This window comes from Pimephales promelas, chromosome 3 (genome assembly GCF_988280905.1).
Source record: "Pimephales promelas chromosome 3, fPimPro1.hap1.1, whole genome shotgun sequence".
In the NCBI taxonomy this organism is placed as follows: domain Eukaryota; kingdom Metazoa; phylum Chordata; class Actinopteri; order Cypriniformes; family Leuciscidae; genus Pimephales; species Pimephales promelas.
The window spans coordinates 15,191,842-15,207,286 of NC_142771.1; the positions used below are offsets into that span (position 1 = coordinate 15,191,842).

Below are 15,445 nucleotides of genomic sequence, written 5' to 3' on the forward strand. Positions count from 1 at the left end.
AATTAAACCAGTCTTGTGCTTTCAGGCCGGGATACAAGCACACAAGGACCGTTTCTGTCTCTGTCAGTCAGTCTTGCATCTTATGAACGATCACTTTTTACCTCAGTGTCGTGACATTTTCGTGTAGACATGAACAAATACATTTCTTTGCCTTCAACAAACGCCTGGGTTTTGCAGTATGTTTTGGGTCTTTGTCCATTTATCCTGTGAAGCACCGTCCTGTCAAATTGGCCACTCGTGCCACTGGAAATTTTAAAGATGATGTTGTATGCTTTGATAATGAGCTTCTCCAAGCCTTTTTTTCTTCTCCTCATTTTGTTTGATGTTAGTTTCATTCGTCCAAAAAAAAATGCTTTGGCTTTTTAAAATGTTTTTGGCAGAGTCTAATTTGGCCTTTCTATTCTTGAGGCTTATGAATGGTTTGCATCTCTTTATTTGCTTTCGTGAAGTCTTTTCTTGATTGCAGACTTTAACAGTGACACACGTCTTCCTCCTGAAGAGTGTTCTTCACTTGGCTGGATGTTGTGAAGGGCCTTTTCTTTACCATGAAAGGATCCTGTGATCATCCACTCCCAATTATGGGACGTTTCACTTGATATGGAGAGCTCCTTTGACCGCATGATGCGGATTCAGCTACCAAATGCAAATGTCACACTTAGAATCAACTCCAGACCTTTTATCCGTTTAATTGATGAAGAAATAACAAAGGAATAGCTCACACCTGTCCATGTCCAATTACTTTTGGTCCTTTGAAAAAGCAGCAGCTGAAATAAAGAAGGATCGGGTGCTTACAGCATCAGTGAGAGAGACGAGGAGGAGGAGGAGGAGGAGAGAGCTGCATTTGATCTTAGTGATAAAGCTCGCTGCATGTACAGTATGTGCCCTGCATGGACAATGAGGAGGACACTCTTTCACTCAAACGCTCCGTCACAGCACTTGACCATTGACTGGTGCTCATTCACACAAATAATTGAGTCATGGAACTGGTTTTACATAGCAGGTTTATTTCTCGTAAAGAGTAGATGATCAATGGCCAAATCAAGCCTTTTGTTTCCTTTAATGAGGGAAACCCTCTGTAGAGTATTTACGTTATTTAAGTCCTTTTAAATCGTGCACATTTGCAGCAGAATGTCTAAAGAGCAGTTCACACAGGGAGTGTTTTTGCATGCCACTGTGCTGTTTTTATAGTTTTTTTTCTTTGTAAACAAAAAAAATCTATTTTTGAAAAATGTAAAAGCCACTTTCCCACCAAAAATGTAATGAATAAGCGTCAGGCTGAAAGAAATTAAAATTCACGCCTAGACAGGGCACACCAATAAATAAAGAATGAAAAAAAATATATGATTTTTAACTAAAGTAATTTTCGCTTTTAGTATGATTGATTTTGATCATGAAAGATCAGCAGCGAAAACAATGGCAAATAAAGTGAGATTAAATACATAAAGTATATATTATTGCAGGTTTGCAGTTTCACTGTTTATTTTGAGGAATACTGAATGTTTTGTGCAAGTGAGATGAGTAAATGCTCTCATTTAGTATAGATTAACAATAACCATCATGTTCACAGCACACACAACCCCTCTGCACTTACTCACGATTTCTCTCAACATGGAGACAGGAGAGCTGTCAATACATGGGAAAACAAAATAACTCGCATTACTTATTTGAAAAAATATTCAGATATTTTGTTGTAAATTTAAAAGTAATGCATTACTTTACTCATTACTTGCAATACTTTACTTACGCCCAACACTGGTCTTAATCTAAACTACATTTATTCATTTAGCTGCAGTGGTTTTATTCTATTCATGGTTTTATTTTATTCATTTAGCTGCAGCTGCACTTAACCCCTAGTTGCTCCAGAGGCGTGCGACCTCTGACATATATAGCAATTGTAAGTCGCTTTGGATAAAAGTGTTTTTATCCAAAGCAACTTACAATTGCTGTATATGTCAGAGGTCGCACGCCTCTGGAGCAACTAGGGATTAAATGTCTTGCTCAGGGACACATTGGTGTCTCACAGTGGATTCGAACCCGAGTCTCTCACACCAAAGGCATGCGTCTTGTCCACTGTGCCATCACCACCCTAACTAGTTTTCAAAAATTGCTTTGCCCCTTTGACCAGCCCAAAACACATCTGACCAACGCCAAACCATGCTATTACTATTTTAACCTTTTGCACTTTGTGTTTTTTTTTTGGCACACTGCAGTTGACACTCTGTTTATGACTGAACTGTTGTGTCTCCTAAGTGATTCCACTTTACATTTAATCATTTACTGGCTTGTTGGAAAGGTGGCATCCTGTGACAGTGCAATTTTGACCTTGATTGTGTGGGTCATTGTAAGTGCTAATGGATGTTATTTGCTGTCAGCTGACAAATCCTCTATTAGAATGTTTTTGGACACTAAGTTGGTACTGTATTAGAAAAGAATACTTTTTTATTGATCTCATCACAGTGTTTTCTAGGATTCATGCAATGCTGCCTTAGATTTTTGGCCAAAAGGAGCAGCGTCATTTTTCTGCCAACCTTTTGGATCAGTCTATACACACAGGGTATAGGTAGGCAGCTTATTGGGTTTTGGAACAAAGTCCAAATTTCTCAAGGGTCAGGTCATCACCTTTAATTGTAACATAAAAATACAAGATGAAACCTTTTGGGCAGTTTAGAGAGCGTCTACTGTATGTGCACCTCATCCCTGGCTGGATTCCCCATTCCCCTTGGGGGCCTCCATCTGGGCTGGTGCAGCTTCAGAGAAAACATTTGGATTGATGTTGCCCGACAGAAGGGTCAAACAGACAGCCTCAAGCTCATGTCAAGCTCGGGTATTAATAGTTTTGACCTAAATAAGCAAACAAGACAGGTTTGGTCTGTATTGATGGTACATGGCAGACTGCATGTTTGTTTCTCCGTCTGCACAGTTTCTCGTAACTCTAGACACTGACCACTGAATTTTTTTCTCAGAAATAGCTAAATTACACAAATAATTACACCATTAAATGTGCAATTTTGGAGTTTGGAAGACAGAATTTGGTATTTCAAGGTATGGCTGAATTTTGTTCTGAGAGTTTCCACTGAAATGGTAGCATGTGAATATTACAGTCTGGTGTCATTGGCGTTTTCAACATGCTGACAGGGTATCTATTGATTGTAATGTTCACACCTCTAAAGGAGCGTTTAACCTTTGTGTTTAACCTCTCTTTGTGCTGATCTTATTAATCTGTTTGATTATATCTTTTGCTGCTATCTCTGAGGAAAGATTATGCAAAAAGTGTATTCAGTGAGCAGAATGCACATGGCCTGACACGTATGGCAATGTCAGAGCTATTTCAGTGGCTTTTAAGTAGACGTTTGATTATTAATATGCATGTAAACGTGGGCACAAAAACAGTTTTCGCTTCTGAAATGTTAACGTTTTCAAAAGGTATGTTGGTTGTCAAAAAAATCTATAATTTGACAGAAAAACAAAGTAAATCAGTCTCCTGACCTTTCTTTTGGGAACAACAGAGGTTTATATAATTTCACCAGCTTGTGAGATTGGATAGAAGCTCCCATATTGCCAGTCAAAACACAATTCCTGGCCTCAATTAAGGCCCTGTTTACACGATTTATTTATTATTGATTTATTTATCATCATTTACACAAAAACGCCGTTTTTTTCACTGAAAACGATTATTTCTAAAAACTCCGGCCAAATTGAGGATTTCTGAAAACGCCTGTTATGTGTTGTCGTGTGAACTGGGAGAAACGGCGTTTTAGGTTGTTTCTTGTCGTTTCTGAGGATTCTGATTGGCTTGCATCGCTTTATCCTTAACCCCTACACTGCCGCCAATAGGTTTGGCATAGTTTTTGAAGGCGCTCGCCTCGACGGCGTATTTATGCGGGTGTGTAAACGATGTTATTTTTGAAAACGGAGAGGGGGAAAATATTTGTTTTGCTAAATACCCGGCTTTGTGTAAACGTGGCCTAAACCTTCCTGTCAACATCTCCTAACAGGTCCTGTGCCAAATATGTTTCTGCTATCGGAGATGTTTACGTTTTGAGACGATAACGGTACGAAGTTTTCTAGTGCAGATGAGAAATTTGCTGGATGCTGCATAAAAGCCAAACAGACATGGAATTACGTGAGAAAAAAATCAGAGAGATTCCAGTAAATGTAATGGCATTGTGGGAAGTTTTGTCCATTATTTTAAAGGGATAGTTTAATAATTTTTGATATGTTTTAGCTTACATCAAGGGCCTCCAAGATGTAGGTGTCTTTGTTTCTACAGTATTTTCAATTTTTATATTTTTAGGTCAAACCGTTCTTGTCAGTCAGTCGATGTATATGGGGTCCACCTCAAAGAGCATTTCTTTGACGTCATAGTTCACCACTTTGAAAAACGAGTCGTTTGCTGAGGCTGGTGTCAATAAAAGCTTTTTTTGCACTAACAAGGATGTTTTCAGTTCTGAAACTTACAGGATATTCTTAAAATATGATGACCTCTTAGATGTCAAAAGCTCAAGGAAAATTTGATTTCCCCAGTTCATCACCCCTTTAAACATAAAAACTCCTTTAAACGTTCATAAAAAGCATTGATAATGCCACACAAGCCTGTTAGTAACATACTACATCAGAATACATCGGAACTCTTTCAATACAGCTGCTGCACTCCAAACAAGTTACTAATGCCATTGAACGTTAGTTAATGAGAAAACGGTAACCTCAGCTAGCCTCATGCGGTGAGACAAGTCAAGTGAAAGCATTTCAAGGGAATAATTCACACTATATGTGTGTCTTTATGAGGCCATTGAGAAGATAGAAAGGCCAGGAAAGGCTAACTAGCTTTCTTTATAGATAATACCCTCTTGTTAATGGAGAATTTGAGAAGTATGCTCATAATACGGACGAGATGGCCACACAGCAGTCTTTTCTCATTGACATGGAGTTGACTAATGGTCCCAAAGGGCTTCTTCACCACATTTAGATTGTGTGGAAGCACGCTGGTTTGCACTGGCATTCATAAACCTGTCAGCTTCTCAATAGTATCTGGTTCCTGTTCAGTATTCACTGCTCCACCTTTAATTGCATGGCCTTGAGATCATTACTATAGGTGCTCTTAGTTGAAATCATCCTGACATGCCCTCGTCTTGAGTGCCGCTTTTTTCAAAATTTCCACACTCGGATGGCGAATGCAGTTTTCAAGCATCTATTCCAAGCCCCATTTCTTACAAAGAAAGACTGCATTTTGAGGTCAATGTTCATGGTAGACTTTGGTTATTAACTGTGAATAATGGCCTTTCATTCCTGCAGCCCATCTCCACGCACTTGTTCTTTTTCCCTTCTGCTTCTTTTATAGGTCATATTGATATTTCCCAAATGGGTACACATTGACATTCATTCTTTCAAGGTACACTATGTAACCTTTTTCAAAATTGAAATAATGAGTCAATAGATCATCAACCCTTAACTTGGTTCACTATGGTAAGCCTGAAGTGCTTATATTTTAGACCTAGTGAGATGGGTTTGTGAGAAATTGCATACTTGCGTCACTCGCCCGTGTCTCGTCATATCTGTCTCTGGTTTCTTTGACGTGTATGGTGTGGGAGTGTCATTGTTGTGATAACTTACCAATTTTTAACGGGGCGATTCCCCAAACAAACCGTTGAACAGAGGAGAGTCTGCTGGCGAAAATAAAACCCGAACTGAGAACTGGTGGATTTGATTCATACTTTGCACTTGACTTCACAAGTAGAGGTCTTCACAGTGCACCCGAGACCCGTCGGCCCCGGACCCGACCCAGAACCCGTACGGGTTCGGGTCTATATTTTAAATGAGCAGCCGGGTCCGGGTCGGGTCCGAATCTATTACTTCGGGTCCCGGGTCTGTTTAACATTGTGTGTAATACCAACGCATTCTCATCCTTTAGCGTCATATGGGACGCGCTGTATAAAAAAACGGCGAAATACTACTCATGGCATCCGTTATCGTTAATATAACACGCGCTGAGAACGGGCTGGTAATACACGTGCGATTGGAGCGCAATCTCAAGCGCGTGTCATGTTTCTATGGCAACCAGAGCAGAGCTTCCGCCAAACCGCGCTTTGCATTTTCTCCAATGTTTATAATAATATAAATGAACCGTCTTGTTTAATCTTAAAGTTTTGGTGGTCAGATTCAGACTCAATGAAGAGCAGAGAGCGCAGATATGATCAAGCTGAACAAGCAATCGTTATTATAGTTCAAAAGGGCAAACAGTTAAAGTTATTATGCGAGTTAACTCGAGTCAGAATGTGCATGTGCAAGGCTGCATTTTTCATCCATCACCGTGACATCAAGTGGACTTTTAAAGCTGAAATAATGAGTGGATTAAGCTTGGAAAAACGAGAGAAATAACATGGATAGAGCTTTCTTGTCGGTGGATTGTAATGCATCACAGTCAGTCAGATATCGTCAGGAAGTGAGACGACGGCTACTAAAATTAGGTTAGACAAAAAGTTTTATTTTTCGCAACTCGTGTGAAATAATATGTGACAATCGGGTCCAGTCGGGTTTGTGTCTTCCTGCCGGGTTCGGGTCCAGTTTTCAAATAATAGACGGGTCCAGGTCGGGTCCGGGCAGTACATTTATGGCATTTCTCGGGTCTGCACGGGTCCAGGTCCAACTTTTAAAATGAACGACGGGTCCGGGTCGGTTCGGTGTAGCACATTACGGGTCTCTTCCGGGTCGGGCATGAATTTTTGGACCCGTGAAGACCTCTGTTCACAAGTACTGGCTGGGCGGACAAGAACGTCATTCTCTAGGAACGAAACCCAGTAAACTCTATGAGTAAACTAATCAAGGATCTTGCTAGGAGGTCGCCAGTTTTAATATACAAAAGTTGGTGTTTTGAGGTGTATACGACATGCCAGATTGGATGCTCTATGTCGGTCGTATAATCTTAACATAAATGTGCTTACACGTTCACCAGTAGGTGGCGAGAACGCGTTCATCTGGACGTGATTTGATTTGATATGATATGAGAAGATGAATACATGGAGAATGAATGACACGTTACTGTTGTACTGCCTCTACTTATTACTTATTAGGCTCAATCCCAATTCACCCCTTGGCCCTACCCCTCCGTTTTGCGCGTTCACGTCTAGGGGTAGGGTGTCCAGATTCTTGTTGAGATCGAGGGGTAGGGCGAAGGGGTAGGGCTACATAGCCCTCGAAACGGAGATTTTTCATAGGCACACTCCAAACGGAGGGCTAAGAGAAAGTTCACGGAATGCATCGGAAATCACCGGCGAGATGGATCGCAAACAGTTAAATATTAAAATTTAGCGCCAGATGATTCCACCACCACGCACTTTATTTACTCTTATAATAACACTATAGTCATTTCATTTAATAAATGGTATAATAAATTACCTTTCCAATCAGAAAAGACATACATTTCGAGGAAGGGATGTTGTTTATTCAAAGTTAAGAGCAGCTGCGCTGATTGTTGGTTGTTGTCATGGAGAAATCCTGTAAAAACTCTGTAACGGCAGAGCCATCGCCGATGACTGATGACGTATCGGGTTCATGAAGGGTGGTTCCATTCTGTAGGGGAATATTTCAACCCCTTGGCCATTATAACTCCGTTTTTAAGGGCCAAGGGGTACACTCGAAAACAAGGGGTAGGGCCAAGGGGTGAATTGGGATTGAGCCTTAGCCTACTTGGCCTTAGCCAACTTTGCATGCATACTATTGTGCACTTATTACTACATTACAGCCTATTGATTGATTGATTGATTGAAAACTTTATTCAACAACAATTGACATGAAGTGTTCAAAAGGATAAAAACACAAGAAAGCCCAAAGGCTTGTTTCCATTGTGGTCCTTCATAGAAGATTGGTAATATGATTGTTGACAAGATTGTTGCCGCCCATCAGGTATCCATGGTAATCTCGTGACTGCAAAGTATGAATAGCTGAGGGATATAGCCAGGTATTATTCTTTGGAATGAAAGGTTTATTGAGACAGAATGCATTGCATAGTACAAGATATGAGTAGATGTATTGTTTTGTTTTATGGCAGCCAGGAGAATGGATCTCCATTTATCTTTCTCAGAGCAGGTTGGTGGAAAAAGCCAGTACATAAAAGTCTTCCGAGACAACTTATTGACAGGCAGCAAATTTCAGACATTGATTTCAATGACTGGCTGGCTGTCCTCATCAGTTTGTTTAGGTGGTCTGTTGTGAGGTACATCTAATCTGGGCTGTTTGTCTGCTCTTCTCCCTCTGCCAGTTGTTCAGGTTTATTACGCCGTTGGCCTGACATTCACATGAGGTCACGGACATCAATAATGATTTCCTCCAACATTTGATCACTGGCGGCTATAATTCCACAGCGTGTTACAGCTGATTTCGATTTTTAACCTGTGAGCAAATACCCACTGATAGTCAGGTTGAGTCCTGTGAGTTGCAAAATACTGTGGCATCCAAATTTACTTAAACTCCCCCTAATGTAACATGGCTTTGTTCAGTGAGCTGATCACGTCAGAGTTTGCCAAATTAAGGAAGTACTTTCCAGTTTTGAAGCAATGGAAAGTCCAATAGTAAATTGGAGAGTGTGCCTTTCTTTAAGAGCACAATGCAGACAAGAGAAACGGAATGCTATTTGTTATTCTTCTCAGTGTCTGCATTCTCCACCAGTGTTGGGAATGAGGACACAGATTTTCTTTAGGAGGAAGTGGTCCGGAAAGGTGTTGATTGACCAAAGTAATTAACAGGAAGTGTGAAGTGCAAAGTGCTGGAAGACGAACAGCTGCAGTTGTTGCAGTGATTCGATGTGCAGGAAGAAAAGAAAAGGTCCTTCTGTCTCATGCGGAGCAGAGAGTATTTACGGGTCAGTGCAGGTGAGTCATGTGACCTCCAGCTATGTGACCTTTAACAGACACTTGATTAAATGATCAATAAGCAAAAAGAGAATTCATCCAGCGTTCTGCTGGCCTCTCTGCTTTTTAATACCTACATTTTAATAAAAGCCCACATTGTGTCTATATATGAAGCTAAGAATATACATCCTGTAATGTTCAATGTTCTGGGGTTGAATAATGAAACTGAAACACCTGGTTTTAGGCCACAATAATTCATTAGTATGGTGAAGGGCCTCCTTTTGTGGCCGATACGGCATCCAATTGCCTTGGGTGTGACAGATACAAGTCCTTCACAGTGAAGGTGGACTTGGAACAGAGGCGGCAGGTCAGAGAGGGTGCTAAGATTTTTTTTAAGTGCATCAATATCTTCAATATCCTGCATTTGTTTTCATTTTACCTTAAAACTATTAATTTCAAAGGTTACTTTGTTAAAAAAAATCCCTGAAAAAGCAGTTGAGGCATCAAGATGTCTGTTTCACGCATTATGTTTACGGAAATAATAGAGCCCGACCGATAAAGGATTTTGAAGGCTGATACCGATACAAATATTTGTTGGTTTTGAAATCCGATATATTGGCCGATATTTGTCAGAAACGCACAACAAAACATTAACAGATTTCCCTAACATTAGTTGTTTGTAGTTATTTATGAGTTTTAACTAAAATAATATGATAATACATTTTAATAAGAAACTTGTTTCTTTTATTGTCACAACAGAACAGACTGACGATGATAGTGGCATTAGCTAGCTTTATGGTTAGCTAGTCTATGATGAGCCATAATTTAGCAATGGATAACGTCATACTGCAAATTTGAAATCATACATTTTCAATATAACAGGCCAAGAAGAGATTTAATTGTTATTCAAGCAATATATGTGTCGTGACCAACTCAACGAGTGTTGCCAACAGGGACGATGTAGCGTGTCCTCTGGTGGACAAACTATACAACTCCAACACTCATGACATGGTTGAAGTGTGTTTCGTCCGTTTTTATTTTGTTTTAGAAATATTCATTTATCGGCCATTATAACTGCCAATACCGATAGTTTGGAAAATGCCTAATATCGGTCGATAATATCTGCCTGCCGATATATCGGTCTGGCTCTAATAAATAAAATAAAAAATAAAACTCTTTTTCATTACCACTAGCCAAGGGCAAAGAATTTATATTAAGTGCAAAAATTTAGGGTAAAAAAATATTGTTAGCTGATGCTGGCTAGCTATGTAGATTGCTGGTACTAACTTGAGGTATGTTTTAAATAAAAAGTCCCAAAATTTCTACTCAACCATGTTACATTTGATGGAAAAACAAAGGATCTGATGTTTAGAACATGGTAGTAAATATGATGAGGTGTTTTACCCCACAGACTAGGTTTAAAAAATATATAATTATATATATTTTTTAAATAACATGTTCTCCCTAACTACAGGCCTTATTATTCTTAAATCCGATGTTCTGCAAAACAAAAAGCTTTTAAACAACTTATTTTTCTTAGGCTTAGTGTTAAAAATGAGAGCACTTACTGTGAAATCTGTTTTCTTAGTTGCGTCGCCAGTGTGAGCTTCACGGTGAATAGGCACTTCTGCATTCCTTAGCAACAACAAAAATAGTTGTTATTTTGGGAAAAACAGTAGAGTTACCTACCCTATCTTATATTAAAATATATTGGCCTATTATATGACGTTTATACCATGAGTACTCTACTCTGAAAAGCTGAAATGCATTGACAGTTTTGGAGTCGAAGTTGAAATGCATTAAATTGTGAGGAGCCATTCCCGGCCCTAATGAGTGTTAAGTATATTTTCTCGGCCCAAAAGCAACTTGCTTGTGGCCTCTTTTCAGAAATACACGTTTGTCAAACAGGTTTATGTGTGTGGACAAACTGTGTCCTTGCAACTCCAATAATCAGCAAAGTTGATTTGTTGAGAACCTTCTGAGAGTCTGAGCCAAGGCCTTGTTTTATAGGCATTATTTATGACTGTAATGCTAAATGTTTGCCTGTCTGAAAATCCGTTACTTCTATTTCTTTGTCTGCTACTTCATCCATAATGGAGAGTGCAAATTTATGCCCGCCCTTCTCCTCCGCCCCTCGGCCACTGTGGAAGCTCATACTCTGTATTGGTGCCCAGGGCCAAAGGAGGACATGTTGGTTAAATCATTTCTTCTACAGCCTTGCATCCCATAGATTACCCTCTAGTTTCATATGGATGCTGTGGACCAGGGAACAACTTTGTTTCGGCAAAGTTGACTGCTCAAAAAAAAAAAAAAAAACTTGGAAAGTTCTGATGCGGGGCTTTTGCTTCAACCTTGTTGTCACCTTAGTTTTGTTGCCAAGTCTTCAGGAAAGCTGACCAAGAAGGTTGTAGGGCAGAGGTACTCAACCTGATCTAGATCACGAGCCAAGCTGACTAATTTAATTTGTTCACAAGAGCAACACTTTAAAGTGCACACACTGCATGTTGGAAGTCTGTTTTTTTTTTCTTTTTTCTTTGTTGTAGAAATTATTTTGGCGTAATTGTTTATGCTAATCCCACAGGCTTACAGCCTTAAGGACTCTTATTTGAGGACATTTAGAGAACCAGATGTTGTGTATAGACATCTATGGTGGTGTGCCAGAAATAATACAATAAAGGATTCCTCTCAGCCTGGCAATCATGTCTTCACTCCGCTGCCACCTGGAAGGCGTTATCGGTCTCTCAAGACACGCGCCTCCAGACTTCTGGACAGTTTTTACACGCTCCATCAAGGAACCAAATTTTATTTAAACTGGAAAGAAAATACATTATAAAGTACAGGGTTGGGAAATAATAATTTTTTGGGTAACAATTTACAGTAAGTTCCCATTGGTTGCATTATCTAACACGGAACAATACATTTGTAACAGTTTTTATTCAACTTTGTTAACTTTAGTTCATAAAAATGTTCAACTGTTCAATGTTAGTTCATGTTGACTCAGGTCCATTGATATTCAGAGATGCAAATTTTGATTTTAATATTGTATTAGTAAATGTTGAAATTAACATTAACTGAGATTAATAAATGCTTTAGAAGTCTGTCATTGTTATTTCATGTTTACGAATGAATCAGTGGCGTAATGGTAACAAATGGATCCTTAATTTAAAGTGTCTTTTTCTACTTTTTTATGCTCATCTTGTCTATATTTGTCTGTATGCATGTTTTTATGTGAGTGTACAGTTGTGAAATGACAAAAGTATTATATTCTCTATTCTATTCCATTTTAATCTCTAGTGTGTTGCTGACATGCAAAATGGGGAAAAATTGTAAAATCTAAGTCATATTCTACATAAAAGTTTTATACTATATCATATAACATATATACTGTATTCTTTATATTACTGTATCATTGAGTCAAATCAATTAATCATGATCAATCATATACAGTATATACGGTATATTAGACACACTTTTGTTAGATGCAATCTTTTGTGGACTCTTTACACCTTAATTTGCCAGTACACTTAAATTTTTGAATCGGATCAAATGAAATTGTGAGTTGCTTAAACCGAATGTTACGGTGTCATTCAGCGAGGGTGCTATGGGTGGTTGCTTGGTGTTTTTAAATTAAGACCAATTCTCTATGATATTCTTCTGAAGTATTTATATGGTTCACGTCCCTCCATTTTCAATTTATGTTTTGCCTCTGTTTTATAGACCGACAAGCACAACATATTATAAATGGTAGATTTAAGGTATCATTCATTTCTGTAACACAAATAGTTACGCTCCAAATCTTAATACATAGGGTTTGGGTCTTATTCAAATACGCAACCAAGCTCTACTAATTAAAAAGAAGATGGCATGTGCACTTTCATTGGACACCAAAAAAATGTAAGTTGCCATTCCTGTCTACATGTTTGGTACTTCATTTCTCCACTTGACTCTCTCACATGCAAATGTTCAATTTAGCCCTAAGAAAATTCTTATTTGACAGCAGTACCGAGAGCAAGAGCACATCATGGTGATGTGACTTCAAACAAAACTGAATGTTATTACAACTAACAAGCTTCAGCCGAAAGTTTGTCAAAGTACAGTTTTGGGCACAAAGTGCAACGAGTCATTAAAGAGCTGGAGTAAAGTGAAGCGATTTTTCTCATTTCGTTTTAAATCCAACATGGTGAGAAATGAAAGCTTGTCTTTTTCTCTCTTATTTCAGGACATGTAAAACAAAAAGTTCAAAATAACTGCATTTATTTGAAACAGAAAATTTTTGTAGCAATGTAAATTGAATGCTGAATAAAAATAATAAAATATATTTTTTTCTTAAAAAAAGACATGCATATTAGCTTTCACTTTCTACCATTCTTTTCTCCTCAAGTAAATTTCAATGCACATACTGTATCAAGTCAAAAAATAAAATGTCAGAATATGGAAATGCGTAAATTATCTGAATTGTCCGAAAAAATTCAGCGTGTGAGTTAGTTTTGCTTTAGTCCCTAAATAGAGGAGTCTGCTGAATGAAAATCTGCACCCTTGATAATACGATTAAATTAGATTGGAAACCAGAGGTTGTTATTGAGTGTCAAGGGCAGATGAAATATGCAGGGCACACATGCAAACATGTTCATGTTTTCTCCAGTCCTGTTTCTTACCCGGCTTTAAATACATAATATGATGTTCAGAGTAAAACAAAGCAGAAGGAAAGACTATTAAAATCATGTTTTTGTAAAGCTATCACAACAAAAGGTCAAATCATGTAAAACGAACTGTATATACACTCAGAAAAAAAGGTACAAAAGATGTCACTGGGGCTGTACCTAAACTTTTGTCCATATTAGGTGCTAATATGTACATTTTATGTTAATTTGTCCATTTCATGAGCTAAAATGTCCATTTTTAGGTCCTAATGTACATTTTAGGTGCTAATAAGTGCATTTTAGGTGTTAATATGTACATTTTAGGTGTTAATATGTACATTTTAAGTGCTAATATGTACATTTTAGGTGTTAATATGTACATTTCAGATGCTAATATGTACATTTTAGGTGATAATATGTCCATTCCATGAGATAATATGTCTATTTTAGGTGGTGATATGTACATTTTAGGTGTTAATATGTCCATTTTAGGTACTAATATGCTCATTTTAGGTGTTAATATGTACATTTTATGTGCTAGTATGTACATTTCAGGTGCTAATATGTACATTTTAGGTGCTAATGTACCACTAAGGTACCAATATGCAGCCTTTGGGTACAAAAGTGTACCTTTTGAAAAGGTACAGCCCCAGTGACAGCTTTTGTACCTTTTTTTCCTGAGAGTGTACTGACCAACAAACATGTATGGAGAGGGAGATTTGTTTTTTTTTGTATCATACCTCTCACACCGTGTCTTGAGTCAAACATCGCTCAGTGTAATCTCCTCTCTTTGAGAGTGGCTGTATAAGAGTCAGTTGTCAATAACTCATCCAGAACTTTGTGAACGACTACTTCTCCCCCAAAAATTGAAATATCAATTTCTGCTTTACTGACATAAAAGTAGGATTTATATTGTCAGATAAATGCCTTAGAAAAGGTCATGCAGCAACTAGAGGGAACGTCACTTTTTTTATAGGCTATTATGTAATTTCCCAGATGCAGTAATTTCTCTCTCCAGTAATATTGCTACATCTTTCTTTCTTTCCGTCTCACTAACTCTGTCATTTATGGAATTACATCAGATCGATATGATGTTTCGATTTGATCTTTTATGGATAGGCAAATCCATCTAGAAGAACTGATAGATTTATTACTGATGTTGGATCAATTGTCATAAATCAAAAATATCAATCGTAAGTGTTTTTTAAGCTAGTGATTTTATCATGTATTTAGTATAATTAATGCATATACACTCGCCTAAAGGATTATTAGGAACACCTGTTCAATTTCTCATTAATGCCATTATCTAATCAACCAATCACATGGCAGTTGCTTCAAGGCATTTAGGGGTATGGTCCTGGTCAAAACAATCTCCTGAACTCCAAAGTGAATGTCATAATGGGAAAGAAAGGTGATTTAAACAATTTTGAGCGTGGCATGGTTGGTGCCAGACGGGCCGACTGAGTATTTCACAATCGTATCAGTTACTGGGATTTTCACACCCAACCATTTCTAGGGTTTAAAGGCTTAATGAGTCGTTATTAGAGTAGGAAGTAGGAATTAGTCAATTGATCAATTAGTCAGCTACTCATTAAGCTTTTAATTAATTGAATCAGGTGTGCCATTTCAGGGTTTAAACAGAGACATGGCCTGTCAGGGGGTTCTTGCAGGAGAGGTTGAGAACCACTGGCGTAAACAGAATGAGAACATCATGCCTTGTTACCATTGTGCAGGCTGCTGGTGGTGGTGTAATGGTGTAGGGTGATGTTTTCCTTGCACACTTTAGGCCCCTTAGTGAATAATTGTGCATTGTTTAAATTTGCCATGGCCTACCTGAGCATTGTTTCTTACCATGTCCATCCCTTTATGGCCATCATGTACCCATGTAGAATGGGCTATATGCACGCATAAGTTCCGCATTTGACGTAAGGATGCTCGTCCATTTCCGGTTGTGTAGATTAA

The 15,445-nt window shown here is 38.3% G+C and overlaps 1 long non-coding RNA gene across 1 annotated transcript in view; it reads left to right on the forward strand.

The window, feature by feature from the left end:
* Positions 1-15,445, forward strand: part of LOC120490092 (uncharacterized) — a 32,815-nt gene that overhangs the window by 647 nt on the left and 16,723 nt on the right. The window lies entirely within an intron of this gene.